The sequence below is a fragment of the Rattus norvegicus genome, chromosome 20 (genome assembly GCF_021556685.1).
Source record: "Rattus norvegicus strain SHRSP/BbbUtx chromosome 20, alternate assembly SHRSP_T2T, whole genome shotgun sequence".
NCBI lineage: Eukaryota > Metazoa > Chordata > Mammalia > Rodentia > Muridae > Rattus > Rattus norvegicus.
This window is the reverse complement of record NC_141553.1, coordinates 33,274,087-33,293,393: the sequence shown is the minus strand read 5'-3', so window position 1 is coordinate 33,293,393 and position 19,307 is coordinate 33,274,087. Positions and strand designations below refer to the sequence as shown.

General features: G+C 41.6%; 1 protein-coding gene and 1 long non-coding RNA gene across 2 annotated transcripts in view; one reads left to right on the top strand and one right to left on the bottom strand.

Moving 5' to 3' along the window:
- The window catches only part of LOC147998645 (uncharacterized), a 41,550-nt gene extending 40,635 nt beyond the window's left edge, over positions 1 to 915 (top strand). Inside the window, exon 4 of the long non-coding RNA XR_015645216.1 lies at positions 677 to 915. This is a non-coding gene — a long non-coding RNA (uncharacterized LOC147998645). The remainder of the gene's footprint in view (positions 1 to 676) is intronic.
- Positions 1 to 19,307, bottom strand: part of Slc35f1 (solute carrier family 35, member F1) — a 395,235-nt gene that overhangs the window by 238,399 nt on the left and 137,529 nt on the right.

Sequence of the window (19,307 nt, the reverse complement as noted above, 5' to 3'; positions counted from 1 at the left end):
GAAGTCTTTGGCTCAGGCTTCTCCTGATACCAAGATTTGCCACCAAAATGGAAATAGTTCCAAAAGCTTACTGGATTGAGGTATGTATTTCACAAAATAACCAAATGTTTTTATTATTTGTGTTGATTGGAATATAAATGTAATAAAATAAAAAAATACCATGTTAATATTAGACTCCTTCTCATTGAGAAGGGAAAATAGAATACATTTTGGGTGAACAGGGTCAGAGGGATAACTAGACAGTTGTGGATGTGGGGATCGGAGTAGAAGGGATCAGGAGGGGGAGGACAGAGTACTGGAACACAGAGCTGCAATCAGGGGTGGGCAGGTATTTGACACATAGTCAAGAGCTAATATGGTACTGCCCATTAGTAGTTAGACTAGATCTTAATTCCTACTCTCTCAGTATTCAAACATGTTCTTCAATGGTTGTAAAGAACAGGAAATGAAATTCACGCAATCTACCTAACAGCAGGCTTCTCTTATCAGTAGAAGAAAAATGTCAAACCTACTACCTGCCCATCAGCTCTGACACAGGAGGGTGAAACAGTGTCAGAGAAAGAATGAGGTGACATGAAATGTGAACTATCACAGGCACATGGGGACCTGTGCCAGGTCTATGGCATCTATTCAGTGTAAGGCCCTAAAAAAAATAATTTTCTTTCTTTGATCCCAGATTGTACCTGAGTCACGTGCAGAGAATTAAATTCCCTGATGGAAAACAACCTTCATGTGTTATCCCAAAGTAAGACATTTCAACCAGTCATTCAAATCGCATCTCTCGAGGATTCAAAAATTGCATTGTGATATATGACTAAAAGAGTTTGCTTTCTATTTTCACCCCTGCAATGGACAGGCATTCAAGAGAATGTCTATTATATCATCTCAACACAATGAAATAAATTCTGTTCCCAGACGCCCCTCTCTCTGAAAGCCCCATTGTTTCCAAAGCAGTTCGGACTTCTGTCCACAGCCTTGCTCCTTTGCTAGCCAACTACAAAGTTGTGGGGATTAAAAAAATATTGAGAATCCAAAAGACTTACTACAATTTCGTGCAAAGAAACCCAGATATCGTCAGCCTTAGTAATGACATTCTAGTACACATTCCAGTGAGAATAAAAGACCACTTATCCTATTTTAAAACAACAAAATTTCTTAATGGCATCCATGTAGCTTAACCCAGAGATGTTGATGATGACAGTGCTGTAATAACTGGGCTTTCTTTCCTTGGAACACATGTGGCAATATGTTTCTAGATCATAAGAGTACTACTCTTCCTCATTGACCCACTCAAGACAAAATTTATCTTTAGAACTTTTTCAAGCCAAACTAACAGGTTCGTGGAGGTGCCTATTACCTTAAACACCTATAAAACACATAATAAAAACATATAAAATGAACTTTCATATAAAATCTTGAGGGTCTATCCAAGAGGATATGATCTAGATATTTGAATTATGAATATAAACATTATAAAATAAAGGATCCAGGAGTGATGGGTACAATCTCCTGCAATCCCATATTTTGCTTGTCAGAGGCAGTAGGATTGAGAGTTCCCAGCTAGCCTTGAAAAAAAAACCAAACATAAGAAAAATGCTACCCCTAGAATAGTAAGCAAAAATAATTATTAAATTGAACACTCACTATAATTATAATTGGTAATGTAAACACATAGATAGAAGTGAAAACTGAAAGTAAAATATTATGAAACATAATTAATTGTGTTAAGAAGACAGGAAGGCCATTTACTTAATGGCCCCAATGTTAAAGTCATAATAATATTTTTATATATAAAGGTTTTGGAGGATAAGAAAAACCACTGTACTTCCTAGACATCAGAGTTAATTGGCTGTGTTTTATTCATATCTGCACTGACCTGAGCTCTAGTCTAGGTCTATACAGAAGTTTTGCATTCTTCCTTTTCACACAATACAATCGATTCATACTCATTTATGCTCTACCCGTCTTAAGAATCCATAAAGGCATGCCTTCTCTCTGTGGAATGGCAGGAAGCCAAAGAATTTCATAACTGGGTTACTATTTCCTAAAATTTCTGGAATTTGCCACATGTTAGTGTGGTCAGAGTCCTTAAAAGAAATCTTTTGTTTCCACATTTCCTAACGAGATAAAATTTCTTTGCAAGATGAAATCAGTGCACGATATTGATGCATATAACTTCGATGCCCATTTATGTGAAACTGCCTGGCAAACCCAGAGCATGACCCGTGTTTCGTGGACACCACTGTGAAACACTGCTGACTTAGAAAAGAAAATGTGAGAGAATGACATTTGAGCATCAGCATCCCTCATAGGGCAAACAACAACTTACTCATATATTCTGGGTCATACTCTTTACACAGCAGCTACATTTGGTAATTCAGCTCACCCCTGAGATCTTGACATGGACCCTGTAGGACTGATCTTTTCTACATATGATCCATTCCTAACTGACATGAATTGCTGCAAAGAGTATTCTATCTGTAAATGCTTTCTGCATCCAGTGCTATGGTTTGGTGCTAAGCATCTCCCGCAGTCTAGATATGAAGACTTGGTTGCCTAGGCAGTGGAACCGACAGGTACTGCAGATCTGTAGGGGGTGATGGGCCTTGAGTGAGACTGTAGGGTCACTGAGGGTTTACTCTTGATAGGGAAGGCGGGCTCCAGTGTCTCATCCACCTCACCTTCACCCTGGGTTCAAGCCACTAAGTGCTTGTTTTTGGAGGCTCCTGACACAATGCTCAATGCTCACCAGAGGCCAAACCATCAAGGCTGTCCCATCATCCTTTTAACCTCTAAATTTTAAACACTGTCATTTTAAACTGCCAAAATAATTGAACATATCTTTGCTTCATGGTTTCTGGAGTATCATACTAGCTATATTTTCACAGTGCTAGAATCCTGGGTCTTGAATGGTGAGGATTATGTGGTGAAGTGTAAGATTGTATTTATTATTAACTTGTCTTCCTTCTAGTGAAGGCATTTGGAAAGTTCTTTCATTTACCTTCTAAAGTATAGAACACAAGTACCACGTGCTAAATTATATATTACAAAGCTACTCAGTAATTCAGTGACATCCCGAGCCATAGCCTAGTGCAAGGCTGTCAATAAGGCTAGCCCAACAGTGAGTAAGAACAATAGTGATGAGTAAAAGAATAAAAAACTAACATTTCTCTAAGACAAATAAATTTAGAATAATTATCTAGCTATGATTCTTTTTTTTTTTTTTTGGTTCTTTTTTTCGGAGCTGGGGACCGAACCCAGGGCCTTGCGCTTCCTAGGCAAGCGCTCTACCACTGAGCTAAATCCCCAGACCCTCTAGCTATGATTCTTAAAGGCAATCAACAGTCTATCAAACTCTCTGGAGTATAATTTTAATATAGAATGCACAAATACTTAATGTAAATCCTTAAACTAAATATGAAGTTTTCGTAAAGCTTTATTTGATACAGGGAAGGAACATCTAGATACCAATCTACTCATCTCCAAAGTCACATTCTACAGAAAAATCAGTTCATGAGTGATTATTAGCTCAAGCATTTTTTTCTATCCTTGGCCCACCTACATACATATAGCAGCTTGAAGTCACATGACCCTGTGCCTACTCTTCATGTTTTTTCATGAAAGCTCAACCACTAAGGTCTGGGAGAAACCATGCTCTGTCTGAAAGAAGCCTTATGTCACCAGCTCGTCACACTTCTAAGCCCAAAGGGCAAGTTCCTTAGTGTGCTCCACAATAAAATCTGTCCTGACCTAGCTACACCTTTTTACAAATACTAAGTTTTTAGTTGGCAACAAAGTATTTTGTTTCATAACATTCTCATATACATATATATATACTTACATATATATGATATATACACACAAATATATATATACATGCATACACACATATATAATATATAGTATATTATATTTAATAATGAATAATTATATATATAATAATTTTGTTTTTGGATCCCTCACCAATGTACTTTCTCTACTCTTCTTCGCTGTTTACTGGTCACCTCCCGCCAAGCAGTCTGCCCAGAACCTACGTGTTGTTTGTACTCACTACATGACCTTGTTCCTTCCCTGCCCTCTCTTTTGGCCTCTTCTTCCGTCTTCGGACTTTGGTGCACTACCACTCCTCTCCTCCCCTCCCCTCCCCTCCCCTCCCCTCCCCCCTCCCCTCCCCCCCTCTCCCCCTCCCCTCCCCTCCCCTCCCCTCTCCTCTCCCCCCCTCCCCTTCCCCCCTCTCCCCCTCCCCTCCCCTCCCCTCCCCTCTCCTCTCCTCTTCCCCCCTCCCCTTCCCTCCCCTCCCCTCTCCTCCTCTCTCTTCTCCTCTCCTCTCCTCTCCTGTCTCCTCCCAGCTCTTTTCTCATCTAGGATCCAATAGGGGATTTCTTTCAGGTCCATGCCCCAGTGTCCTCCAGTCTATTAATCTCTTTGTTTCCTCAGTGTAATACACTCACTTGCTCTCTATTTCTGCATTGCCTGAGTAAATCTTTTCCTTTATTTTTTTAATCTTGTTTTGTTTTTTAGACAGAGCCTTGTTATGTGTTTAGACTTGCTGGTCTCAAGCTGAAGATCCCACTGCCTCTGTCTCCTGGACTCTAGGATTATGGGTGTACTCCTCTGTATCAGACTTGGCCTAGATGATTCCTGTTCTTGCTTAACTATTATGATTGCGAGGATTCTCCTCTAGTCTTATGCCTCTTGCTTGGAAGCTAGTGGCTCTTTTCCAGCCAGGTCTCATTTATATAAACTTATATAATTATTCTTTTACTGTAACACAATTCTTGATTAATTTGGTCCCCACCACCACTAGCCAGTGAATAAGGGCAGAAGCCTTCTTCTTATTGCTGTGATATCCAGCTTCCATTGGTCATTCTGATGGTCACAATGATCTGAGCACAATGGCACCGGAGTAGAGAAACCTCTGTTTCTGACAGAATGATGTTGTGTGGACCTAACTACATGCATTTGTATAAAGACCAGAGTAAGGAAACAACATTTGACTTCATAGAAGCATAATTTTGTTTTTCAAAGACTGAATTATTGAGTTCATTCGACCAATCTTACTTTTTGCCAAGATAGTACTGAAGATGCCACAAAATATTCATAATTATAAAAATCATCCAAATACTCCAAATAAAGCTATTACCTTGGAAACACATAGTGATTGCAGTCATCCCTCCTGCACTCGAAGTCTACAGAGGAGGCACCAAGTACTTGAGATGGTGCACTAACAGGCATGCCTACATACATAATCCCCTATGCATCTGGAGAGGATGCTGTACAATGTCTGCATGCAGACATTGTAAAGAGAAGAACAATAAAATAAATATTGCCACATTTTACCTAGCATGTCTACAATACTCAGAGTCCCAAACACTCTGAATCAATGTGGGTCATACCATAGAATATTTCAGTAACTAAAATGTAGACACACACACACACACACACACACACACCAAAGTGTCCTGCAGTGTCCTCATTGTCCTGCATTCAGCTAACAGAAAACTGAACAATCAGTAGAGTTCCTCAGAGGATGTTCTTTTAGACAAAGAATAGGAAAGAATTCCTAATTTCCATCCTCATTTTATTTATGTATTATCCACCCCCAGTTGTTCTTACATATATAAAATTCCCTGAAACAAACAAAAAAATTGTCAAAGGAAAAGTATTTTTCCATATCCAAACTTCTATTTTGGAAACCATTTCACTACACAACCAGAAACATGGATAATCTAGACTGCTTGGGCTTCTGGCCATACATGGCTTTTTATTCCCAGGCAGTTAACCTTGGGACAATGCCCTGCCTTTCTCAGAAACTAGGTGTCCACCAACTGACAGAAACTTAGTCACAGTCTTTCCCTTCATGTTACCTTACACTAAAAACTCTGGATAATTATGGCAGTCCGTTGTTTTTGTTATTCTGTGAGGAAACAAAAACTAGAATAATTCTTATAAAGTATGTAGCATTAATACTTCCCCTGAAAATCTGGGGGGGCAGGAGGTGTCGTAGGTGATCTATAGATGTTTTTATTTGACCTTTTCAGATTTTTTTTCTCCAACACAGTATTTTTTATTAATTATTTGACATTTTATACACGGCACCCATTTCACACACTCACTTCCCGTTCCTCCCAGGTCCATCTTCACACCCATGCACTCCTCCCCACCAAAAAGAAAACAAAACAACTACAACAACAAAAAATTGATCAAGTCCCATATACTCATTGGAGCATGGTCAAACTCCCAGTGGGAAGTGGGCAGCCCCTTTAAGAAAACAGTCGTGGGAAGTCCCACACCCGCGGATCCCGGCCCGCAGCAGCTCTCTGCTCCCAGACCCGGTGAGAGAGAGACCCAACCGCCTGGTCAGGTGGGCACTCCTGAGGCTGCAGAGCGGAAGAGACCACCAACACTGCTCACCCCTGCCCACATCCCTGGCCCAAGAGGAAACTGTATAAGGCCTCTGGGCTCCCGTGGGGGAGGGCCCAGGAGCGGCAGGACTTCTGCGCCTGAGACACCGCCGGAACCTGAAAGAAACAGACCGGATAAACAGTTCTCTGCACCCAAATCCCGTGGGAGGGAGAGCTAAACCTTCAGAGAGGCAGACAAGCCTGGGAAACCAGAAGAGACTGCTCCCTGCACACACATCTCGGACGCCAGAGGAAAAAGCCAAAGACCATCTGGAACCCTGGTGCACTGAAGTTCCCGGAAGGGGCGGCACAGGTCTTCCTGGTTGCTGCCGCTGCAGAGAGCCCCTGGGCAGCACCCCACGAGCGAACCTGAGCCTCGGGACCACAGGTAAGACCAAATTTTCTGCTGCAAGAAAGCTGCCTGGTGAGCTTGGGACACACGGAAGCAGAATTTCTCTAAGACCGGGCACGTTCTGTGTTTACCGGAAGTCCCACACCCGCGGATCCCGGCCCGCAGCAGCTCTCTGCTCCCAGACCCGGTGAGAGAGAGACCCAACCGCCTGGTCAGGTGGGCACTCCTGAGGCTGCAGAGCGGAAGAGACCACCAACACTGCTCACCCCTGCCCACATCCCTGGCCCAAGAGGAAACTGTATAAGGCCTCTGGGCTCCCGTGGGGGAGGGCCCAGGAGCGGCAGGATCCCTGCCGGAGACACCCCCGGACCCTGAAGGAAACAGACCTGATAAACAGTTCTCTGCACCCAAATCCCGTGGGAGGGAGAGCTAAACCTTCAGAGAGGCAGACAAGCCTGGGAAACCAGAAGAGACTGCTCCCTGCACACACATCTCGGACGCCAGAGGAAAAAGCCAAAGACCATCTGGAACCCTGGTGCACTGAAGCTCCCGGAAGGGGCGGCACAGGTCTTCCTGGTTGCTGCCGCTGCAGAGAGCCCCTGGGCAGCACCCCACGAGCGTACTTGAGCCTCAGGACCACAGGTAAGACCAAATTTTCTGCTGCAAGAAAGCTGCCTGGTGAACTCAAGACACAGGCCCACAGGAACAGCTGAAGACCTATAGAGAGGAAAAACTACACACCCGAAAGCAGAACACTCTGTCCCCATAACTGACTGAAAGAGAGGAAAACAGGTCTACAGCACTCCTGACACACAGGCTTATAGGACAGTCTAGCCACTGTCAGAAATAGCAGAACAAAGTAACACTAGAGATAATCTGATGGCGAGAGGCAAGCGCAGGAACCCAAGCAACAGAAACCAAGACTACAATGCATCATCGGAGCCCAATTCTCCCACCAAAACAAACATGGAATATCCAAACACACCAGAAAAGCAAGATCTAGTTTCAAAATCATATTTGATCATGATGCTGGAGGACTTCAAGAAAGACATGAACACACTTAGGGAAACACAGGAAAACATTAATAAACAAGTAGAAGCCTACAGAGAGGAATCGCAAAAATCCCTGAAAGAATTCCAGGAAAACACAATCAAACAGTTGAAGGAATTAAAAATGGAAATAGAAGCAATCAAGAAAGAACACATGGAAACAACCCTGGATATAGAAAACCAAAAGAAGAGACAAGGAGCTGTAGATACAAGCTTCACCAACAGAATGCAAGAGATGGAAGAGAGAATCTCAGGAGCAGAAGATTCCATAGAAATCATTGACTCAACTGTCAAAGATAATGTAAAGCGGAAAAAGCTACTGGTCCAAAACATACAGGAAATCCAGGACTCAATGAGAAGATCAAACCTAAGGATAATAGGTATAGAAGAGAGTGAAGACTCCCAGCTCAAAGGACCAGTAAATATCTTCAACAAAATCATAGAAGAAAACTTCCCTAACCTAAAAAAAGAGATACCCATAGACATACAAGAAGCCTACAGAACTCCAAATAGATTGGACCAGAAAAGAAACACCTCCCGTCACATAATTGTCAAAACACCAAACGCACAAAATAAAGAAAGAATATTAAAAGCAGTAAGGGAAAAAGGTCAAGTAACATATAAAGGGAGACCTATCAGAATCACACCAGACTTCTCGCCAGAAACTATGAAGGCCAGAAGATCCTGGACTGATGTCATACAGACCCTAAGAGAACACAAATGCCAGCCCAGGTTACTGTATCCAGCAAAACTCGCAATTAACATTGATGGAGAAACCAAGATATTCCATGACAAAACCAAATTTACACAATATCTTTCTACAAATCCAGCACTACAAAGGATAATAAATGGTAAAGCCCACCATAAGGAGGCAAGCTATACCCTAGAAGGAGCAAGAAACTAATCGTCTTGGCAACAAAACAAAGAGAATGAAAGCACACAAACATAACCTCACATCCAAATATGAATATAAAGGGAAACAATAATCACTATTCCTTAATATCTCTCAATATCAATGGCCTCAACTCCCCAATAAAAAGACATAGATTAACAAACTGGATACGCAACGAGGACCCTGCATTCTGCTGCCTACAGGAAACACACCTCAGAGACAAAGACAGACACTACCTCAGAGTGAAAGGCTGGAAAACAACTTTCCAAGCAAATGGTCAGAAGAAGCAAGCTGGAGTAGCCATTCTAATATCAAATAAAATCAATTTCCAACTAAAAGTCATCAAAAAAGATAAGGAAGGACACTTCATATTCATCAAAGGAAAAATCCACCAAGATGAACTCTCAATCCTAAATATCTATGCCCCAAATACAAGGGCACCTACATACGTAAAAGAAACCCTACTAAAGCTCAAAACACACATTGCACCTCACACAATAATAGTGGGAGATTTCAACACCCCACTCTCATCAATGGACAGATCATGGAAACAGAAATTAAACAGTGATGTAGACAGACTAAGAGAAGTCATGAGCCAAATGGACTTAACGGATATTTATAGAACATTCTATCCTAAAGCAAAAGGATATACCTTCTTCTCAGCTCCTCATGGTACTTTCTCCAAAATTGACCATATAATTGGTCAAAAAACGGGCCTCAACAGGTACAGAAAGATAGAAATAATCCCATGCGTGCTATCGGACCACCACGGCCTAAAACTGGTCTTCAATAACAATAAGGGAAGAATGCCCACATATACTTGGAAATTGAACAATGCTCTACTCAATGATAACCTGGTCAAGGAAGAAATAAAGAAAGAAATTAAAAACTTTTTAGAATTTAATGAAAATGAAGATACAACATACTCAAACTTATGGGACACAATGAAAGCTGTGCTAAGAGGAAAACTCATAGCGCTGAGTGCCTGCAGAAAGAAACAGGAAAGAGCATATGTCAGCAGCTTGACAGCACACCTAAAAGCTCTAGAACAAAAAGAAGCAAATACACCCAGGAGGAGCAGAAGGCAGGAAATAATCAAACTCAGAGCTGAAATCAACCAAGTAGAAACAAAAAGGACCATAGAAAGAATCAACAGAACCAAAAGTTGGTTCTTTGAGAAAATCAACAAGATAGATAAACCCTTAGCCAGACTAACGAGAGGACACAGAGAGTGCGTCCAAATTAACAAAATCAGAAATGAAAAGGGAGACATAACTACAGATTCAGAGGAAATTCAAAAAATCATCAGATCTTACTATAAAAACCTATATTCAACAAAATTTGAAAATCTTCAGGAAATGGACAATTTCCTAGACAGATACCAGGTATCGAAGTTAAATCAGGAACAGATAAACCAGTTAAACAACCCCATAACTCCTAAGGAAATAGAAGCAGTCATTAAAAGTCTCCCAACCAAAAAGAGTCCAGGTCCAGACGGGTTTAGTGCAGAATTCTATCAAACCTTCATAGAAGACCTCATACCAATATTATCCAAACTATTCCACAAAATTGAAACAGATGGAGCCCTACCGAATTCCTTCTACGAAGCCACAATTACTCTTATACCTAAACCACACAAAGACACAACAAAGAAAGAGAACTTCAGACCAATTTCCCTTATGAATATCGACGCAAAAATACTCAATAAAATTCTGGCAAACCGAATTCAAGAGCACATCAAAACAATCATCCACCATGATCAAGTAGGCTTCATCCCAGGCATGCAGGGATGGTTTAATATACGGAAAACCATCAACGTGATCCATTATATAAACAAACTGAAAGAACAGAACCACATGATCATTTCATTAGATGCTGAGAAAGCATTTGACAAAATTCAACACCCCTTCATGATAAAAGTCCTGGAAAGAATAGGAATTCAAGGCCCATACCTGAACATAGTAAAAGCCATATACAGCAAACCAGTTGCTAACATTAAACTAAATGGAGAGAAACTTGAAGCAATCCCACTAAAATCAGGGACTAGACAAGGCTGCCCACTCTCTCCCTACTTATTCAATATAGTTCTTGAAGTTCTAGCCAGAGCAATCAGACAACAAAAGGAGATCAAGGGGCTACAGATCGGAAAAGAAGAGGTCAAAATATCACTATTTGCAGATGACATGATAGTATATTTAAGTGATCCCAAAAGTTCCACCAGAGAACTACTAAAGCTGATAAACAACTTCAGCAAAGTGGCTGGGTATAAAATTAACTCTAATAAATCAGTAGCCTTCCTCTATACAAAAGAGAAACAAGCCGAGAAAGAAATTAGGGAAACGACACCCTTCATAATAGACCCAAATAATATAAAGTACCTCGGTGTGACTTTAACCAAGCAAGTAAAAGATCTGTACAATAAGAACTTCAAGACTCTGAAGAAAGAAATTGAAGAAGACCTCAGAAGATGGAAAGATCTCCCATGCTCATGGATTGGCAGGATTAATATAGTAAAAATGGCCATTTTACCAAAAGCAATTTACAGATTCAATGCAATCCCCATCAAAATACCAATCCAATTCTTCAAAGAGTTAGACAGAACAATTTGCAAATTCATCTGGAATAACAAAAAACCCAGGATAGCTAAAGCTATCCTCAACAATAAGAGGACTTCAGGGGGAATCACTATCCCTGAACTCAAGCAGTATTACAGAGCAATAGTGATAAAAACTGCATGGTATTGGTACAGAGACAGACAGATAGACCAATGGAATAGAATTGAAGACCCAGAAATGAACCCACACACCTATGGTCACTTGATTTTTGACAAAGGAGCCAAAACCATCCAATGGAAAAAAGATAGCATTTTCAGCAAATGGTGCTGGTTCAACTGGAGGTCAACATGTAGAAGAATGCAGATCGATCCATGCTTATCACCCTGTACAAAGCTTAAGTCCAAGTGGATCAAGGACCTCCACATCAAACCAGACACACTCAAACTAATAGAAGAAAAACTAGGGAAGCATCTGGAACACATGGGCACTGGAAAAAATTTCCTGAACAAAACACCAATGGCTTATGCTCTAAGATCAAGAATCGACAAATGGGATCTCATAAAACTGCAAAGCTTCTGTAAGGCAAAGGACACTGTGGTTAGGACAAAACGGCAACCAACAGATTGGGAAAAGATCTTTACCAATCCTACAACAGATAGAGGCCTTACATCCAAAATATACAAAGAACTCAAGAATTTAGACCGCAGGGAAACAAATAACCCTATTAAAAAATGGGGTTCAGAGCTAAACAAAGAATTCACAGCTGAGGAATGCCGAATGGCTGAGAAACACCTAAAGAAATGTTCAACATCTTTAGTCATAAGGGAAATGCAAATCAAAACAACCCTGAGATTTCACCTCACACCAGTGCGATTGGCTAAGATCAAAAACTCAGGTGACAGCAGATGCTGGCGAGGATGTGGAGAAAGAGGAACACTCCTCCATTGTTGGTGGGATTGCAGACTAGTAAAACCATTCTGGAAATCAGTCTGGAGGTTCCTCAGAAAATTGGACATTGAACTGCCTGAGGATCCAGCTATACCTCTCTTGGGCATATACCCAAAAGATGCCTCAACATATAAAAGAGACACGTGCTCCACTATGTTCATCGCAGCCTCATTTATAATAGCCAGAAAATGGAAAGAACCCAGATGCCCTTCAACAGAGGAATGGATACAGAAAATGTGGTACATCTACACAATGGAATATTACTCAGCTATCAAAAACAACGAGTTTATGAAATTCGTAGGCAAATGGTTGGAACTGGAAAATATCATCCTGAGTGAGCTAACCCAATCACAGAAAGACATACATGGTATGCACTCATTGATAAGTGGCTATTAGCCCAAATGCTTGAATTACCCTAGATCACTAGAACAAACGAAACTCAAGACGGATGATCAAAATGTGAATGCTTCACTCCTTCTTTAAATGAGGAAAAAGAATACCCTTGGCAGGGAAGGGAGAGGCAAAGATTAAAACAGAGACTGAAGGAACACCCATTCAGAGCCTGCCCCACATGTGGCCCATACATATACAGCCACCCAATTAGACAAGATGGATGAAGCAAAGAAGTGCAGACCGACAGGAGCCGGATGTAGATCGCTCCTGAGAGACACAGCCAGAATACAGCAAATACAGAGGCGAATGCCAGCAGCAAACCACTGAACTGAGAATAGGTCCCCTATTGAAGGAATCAGAGAAAGAACTGGAAGAGCTTGAAGGGGCTCGAGACCCCAAAAGTACAACAATGCCAAGCAACCAGAGCTTCCAGGGACTAAGCCACTACCTAAAGACTATACATGGACTGACCCTGGACTCTGACCCCATAGGTAGCAATGAATATCCTAGTAAGAGCACCAGTGGAAGGGGAAGCCCTGGGTCCTGCTAAGACTGAACCCCCCGTGAACTAGTCTATGGGGGGAGGGTGGCAATGGGGGGAGGGTTGGGAGGGGGACACCCATAAGGAAGGGGAGGGGGGAGGGGGATGTTTGCCCGGAAACCGGGAAAGGGAATAACACTCGAAATGTATATAAGAAATACTCAAGTTAATAAAAAAAAAAAAGTTGCTCTGAAAAAAAAAAAAAAAAAAAGAAAAGAAAACAGTCGTTCCCTACCTTCTCACCAGAAGCCATCAACTGTGAAGGCCTACACCTCCACATCTTTAACACAATTTTAAGAACTCTTTTCAATAGCTTCTGTCTAGACTTGTTTTTTGTTTATTTGTTTGGTTGATGATTGGTGGTGGGCACATGGTGGGTCACAGGTCAGTATCCCTTATTCTCAGCTATGAGTCTGTCATCATCAATACCACTACAAAAGCTCAGTTCACAGTCATCAATCTGGTCCCCAGCGACAGCATAAATCACTATCATCAACATGCCCTCCAGAAGCACCATGGTCTCGTCAGTAGCATGGACAGCAACAGCACGGAAATTTAATACATGAAATGAGTCATTCTTCCGTAGATACCTTGTTCCTCAGAATCAAGGTGATCTGGTACTTGGGCAACATGTTTAGTGGCAGGGTGACTACACATCACCCTGCCCTCGGTCCTCTCCTCCCCAAGCAGGGTGAGCAGCACAGGTGGCAGCCCATGTCACAAACTGGGATTATGAGTCAAGCAGTGGCACCTGAAGAGCTAAGAGCAGCAGAATTAGCTCAGTTGGTGGCAATTGGACCAGCCCTAGAACCAGCCCTGCTCCACAACTACATACGCCTGTGTCTACCACAGCTCCATTCCCATACCTGTAGCGATCTCCACTCCTTTCTGCCACAATCTTTTTCTAATTACATGAAACCAGTTTATAAAAGCATCTTTCCGTAAGACCTTCCCTTTTTCCCCCAATTTGTCCTAGAGATACTGCAATGCTCTGAAAGTTCATCTTCTGCCGCCATGTCTCCGCCTCTAGAAGCCGCCATCTTGAGTCGGGCTGGTAGTGATCTCTTCAGATTTTTTAATTGACTTAATTGCCGATATAAGCCCAAGAAAATTCACCCATAAATGAAATTCCTGACACCCTTTAAAAGGACAACTCAATGGTGAGTTGTATCTGCCATTGATCCTCTAGGCTTCTTGCTGCCGCCTATTGAAGCTTCAAAAGACTCTTTTCTTATATCCCAAAGCTCCCTACCCCAAGCAGCTTCCTGACCACCCCCTAGCTCCTCAGAAACCTCGTTCCAGGGGCTAGTAGTCTAAGGGGCGTTGTTGAATGCCACCAAACCCTAGGGACTTAATTCATGTTCTCTAATGCCTCATTCGAGCCCCCCTCCCACTCCTTCTCTTCTGATTATTAATTTTTAAATAACCTTCCTATACCCACATTCTACTCTCTTGGAATCAGCTTTGAATCGTCATTATCCTCTCTTCAGGTCAGCAAATGCCACACTGTGTGACTCCATTAGTTTCTAGCATTCACATTGAAGAAGCATGAGTACTTGCCTGCAGCCCACAGGGTCCATCCAAAAGACCTACAGGTTACCAAATGAAAACACAGACAAAACCTTGCCCAGCTAGATTGTACAGCTCATCAATCCTAAAACCTAAAACTCCAACATGGCCGATTTCTTCAGAGGTACATACAATCTGGGGCAAGACTGCCTAGGCCACCTTTCCCACGTGTTTCTGTGTATCACCCATTCTGTCTGCCTCAACGTGTGCATTTCAAGTGGATAAAATCCTGAGAGTCCTAGGGAGTGTCATCACTCAAAGGAGGTTAGAATCAAGCATATTAACACTCCATACCGCTCATATCCTCTAAAGCTGCACTGTGCTGAGGAACAGAGGGTAAAGGAGGAGGCATTGGTTCACCAGCCAGAGAGAAAGGACAGTGAGATCCAGGAAACAGCCCAGGAATCTGGAGAGGAGAGATCTGGAAATGGACTGGGAAATGGATACAAAGACATTGTAATAGGATTAGGGTAAGAAAACAAGGTAATCTCAAGTATGGAACTGACGCGGACTTCAAAGCATCATGAATTTTTGGCCACCATCGCGTTCGTACTGACAACATAGTACGGTTGTCATTTGAGTAGGGTTAGAGCTGAACTGAGACTAGAGTGAAAATTATTTTGGTAATGAGGACTGAATGAAAAGGTATGAGTTTGGTTTAATTGAGTTTAATTTAAAATATGTCAAGATTTACAAAGCCAACTCACTCTGTAGAAGAAAAAGCACTCATAGATCTCTGAGTTATTTGACAAGACTGATCACACATTTCTTGAGAAATGTGTATTTTAGCCAACTGGCTGTAAGTAATGGGAGTGCTTTCCTAACACAGCAGGTTTTTAATCCATCTGACTGAACCGTGACTATTTGAAAAAAATATATCCCACCTGTCCACCCACTTTCCTCTTCAGTTTTATCTCAGCTTCAACTCAGAGATAACTAATATCTAGGAAAGCAGATAACAACAATGTCAAACAATAACTAGTCAAATCATGAAAAAATAGAATGGATTCCTCCTTTCCCTACAATAAAGGCAGTAAATTCATTGGCATCATCTAAAAGCACTTATAAGACATGCTGTTGTCTTAGAGATCTGAAAGGGAAAGGTTTCTCCAATGCAAGTGCTTCAAATGTTCCAACTTTGAAGGGAAAGGTATCCTGGCCATCAGGGGCCAAGGTATACCACAAAGTCATACTGCACAACAAACCTCACAAGAGATTTATTGGGAAAGACACAAGAGAGTGACTGCCACTGCTTGGGTGGGAAGGAACAGAGAACTGGAGGCTTATGTAGAATTTCTTGGACGGAAAGTTTTTCAGGGAGAAAATTTCCAGGGTGAGTAGGGGTAAGGTTTCAAGTCCTGAGCTTGGGGCAAGCTGAGGAATTGGTAGGATTTCAAACTCAGGGATTTGTGGGTTTTCAAGATCAGGATTGGTTGGTTTTTGAAACCCAGAGGTGAGCTCTGACTTTTTGCCCACTGATGCATCAAAGTGTCTGAGACGAGCTCCAAGAATTTGCCCTTTCTTCCTCCTCCCAGAAGCTCATTGACATTGAGGCTCTCAGGCTGTAGATCACCTCAGTAAATCCCAAAGGTGTGAGAATCAGTTGCAGAACTCTGAAAGTATGTGACTGGAGAAGAAAAGAAGAGTACAACACACATTTAGAAATAAAGGCAATTAGTGGAACCAGACATGGTGGCTTACACTGCAATTCCAGCATTAGAGTGATTGAGTTAGGAAGACAGCCATTGAATTAGAGGCCATCAAGGGTCTACATAATGAGTTCACACCAGACATCACTACATATTGAATTGCTGGCCAACCGGGAGCCCTCAGTGAAACCCTTTCTTGGGAAACCAAATGAAACAAAGATAAACCAGTGTTGTTGGTCAGTGCTCGGCAGTAAAGCTTTAGACTCGGGGCTTCTGAAACAGTTCAGTTCACTGCGCAAACATTCACCCAGAGCCTGCTGAAGCCAGGCTCTGGGCTGTGCCCTCAAGACTCCTCCTCCCCATGAACACCATCGATCTAGGAACTCAATCTCAGACATCCACCATGCTGTACTTGTGGCTCCTAGCTTAGGAACATGATCTGAAAGGTAGTTGCAAAGTATATCTAACTCCTTTCTTATAATTTTCTCCTTATTCCTTTTTGTCCTTTTGAGACAAAAAAAAGTGTCACTGTGTTACGCAGACTGGCTGCAAACTTCTCCAGGAATGAATTGATGCAAATTCCTTAATTTCAAGGTCTAATTTCAAACATCTCTCCATTATGAAGGATGAGGCCTTTGGTGGAGGAAATACCAGAACATGATTTCAGTAGTTTTTCCCTGTGTCTCTCTTTCCTTCTTTTCATTTCAGTATCTCCCTATGTATCCCTGGCTGGTCTGTAACGAGGCCAGCCTTAAACTCACAGAGATCTACCTGCCTCTACTTCCCAAGTACTAGACTTAAAGGTATAGGCCGTCATGTCCAATAACAAGGCAAACTATTCAAGAATAAATTTGTCATCGAAGAGGAAATTTCAGATAGTTCACATTTTACCTTTAGCGGGAAATAATATAATAAAATAATTTAACTTTTTCTTGAAAAATTCTCACACCTACTTGCATATGCAAGACTTACAATCATAGTGTTAATTTAAAATATATTTATACTACTACACGGTTAACACATTACATATATTAAGCTATACAATATAATTACTGAATGAAGAGACTTCGGGAGCTTCTGTTATAAATATTGTCTCCTTCTCTCCCACATTTCCTAAATTAGAAGGGTGAGAGTTTGCAGACAGAGAGCTGAATTTATGTGCTTGATCAAGTGCTAAGAAAGAAAGTGGGCAGGTTGCAAAGAACATGGATCTAGAAGAACAGTCTGGGCAGAAGCAGAATGACCTAAGTGAAGCCATGATGTACAGTTGTTCAAAACCACTGGGCTGGTTATTCTAACTTATTCTGACTACTAATTGGTAAATATTTGCACACTTCAGCTTTGTGTGCCTGAAATAATGAGACTGACTGGTGCCTACATCTGGACATATTAAAGGACACAGGGAGAGAAATGGAAACTTGAACCTGGGACCTATATGACTTGCAACATACTCCCTCCTGACCTTAGTCCACAATTCAAAGGGAATGTGCCTGGAGATAGACTTCAAGTACATATTACAGATTAATACATCCAGAGAAACAGAAGGAAATGCAGAAGGAGGGAGATGGGGAAGCCAGGAAGAAAGAAGGATCAAGGGCAGAGGCAAGGCTAGGGTGAAAAGAGGAGTCTCCAGGAGAATATACCATCTCGATTTCCTCCATGGGAGCACAGTGCAGATAGAGACTGAGCTAAAGGAGGAGGCCAGCAGCCACATGCTTTGTGGCTGGACAGGGGCTTTCTTCACATCCCAGCAGGTGTCACTGAGGGTACCTGCAGGGACCCTTCTGGCATCTTAAAGTGCCACTAATTCACTCCATTCCTGTCAATTAAGAAACCATTTCTGCTCTCCTTTGTGAGTAATCAGCAAAGTCTGAATGAGCCTCATCCTGAACAGACAATAGACAAAATCAGACTCTGCTAAAACTCCTGATTTAAAACCAACTCTGGCAGAAGCTGCAAAAGGAAACACTTTTTTTTTCTTCTCGTAGATGCGAACAAAGGATTTTAGCCTTTTGTGTTGCCTATCTAGCAAAGTTAAATGTCCTAAAAGTGCTCAAGTACAAATATTCGGAGCATTTCGCAAGGTAGGAGACTGAGAGAGAACGTGCCTAACACTGTGTGGCACAGAAATACCCAGTGAGTTCATTATAAACACAGAACTATTAACACAGGAAAAAATCTATATTCTTCTACTCATCTTTTAAATGTTTATTAACATTTACTATCACAGATATCGATCTGAATCCCAGGTAAGAGTCGAAAATAAGACAGGTTAGGTCCCTTCCTCCCACACTTATTCAGAATCTTAAAAAGGTTCCATTTACATACCCCAAAATGCTATCCTCACAATGCCATCTGCCACATAAACTTCAGAGGTTTTAATCACACATGCCTTACACTCGCTTGGTTAGAGAAACCTCAAGGTTGTTTTTTTGGAGGCTATTGTCTCCCTGATTTTTTTCTCAGACTTTTTGCCGTGTTTCCATAAAGGAGGGCTACTGACTTTTGTGAGTTAATTTTGTGTCTAGCTGCTTTGCTGAAAGAGTTTATCAGCTGAAGGGGTTCCTTAGTAGGATTTTTGGGGGGATCACTTATGTATACTATTATATCGTCTATAAATAAGATACTTTGACTTCTTCCTTTCAAATTTATATTCTTTTGATTTCCTTCAGTTCTCTTATTGCTCTAGATAGCTTCACTTATTATACTGACTAGGTATCAAGAGAGTGCACAGCCTTGTCCAGTCCCTGGTTGTTACGGAATTGCTTTGAGTTTTAAGTTGATGTTGGCTATGGGGTTGCTGTAAATTGCCTTTATTAGGTTGAGCAAGTCCCTTAAAGATGTCTCATCCTATCTGCTCAACCATGTTCAAATTGAAAACAACCTAGATGTCCCTCAATAGAAGAAATACAGAAAATATGGTACATTTACACAATGGAGTATTAAAAAATGTCA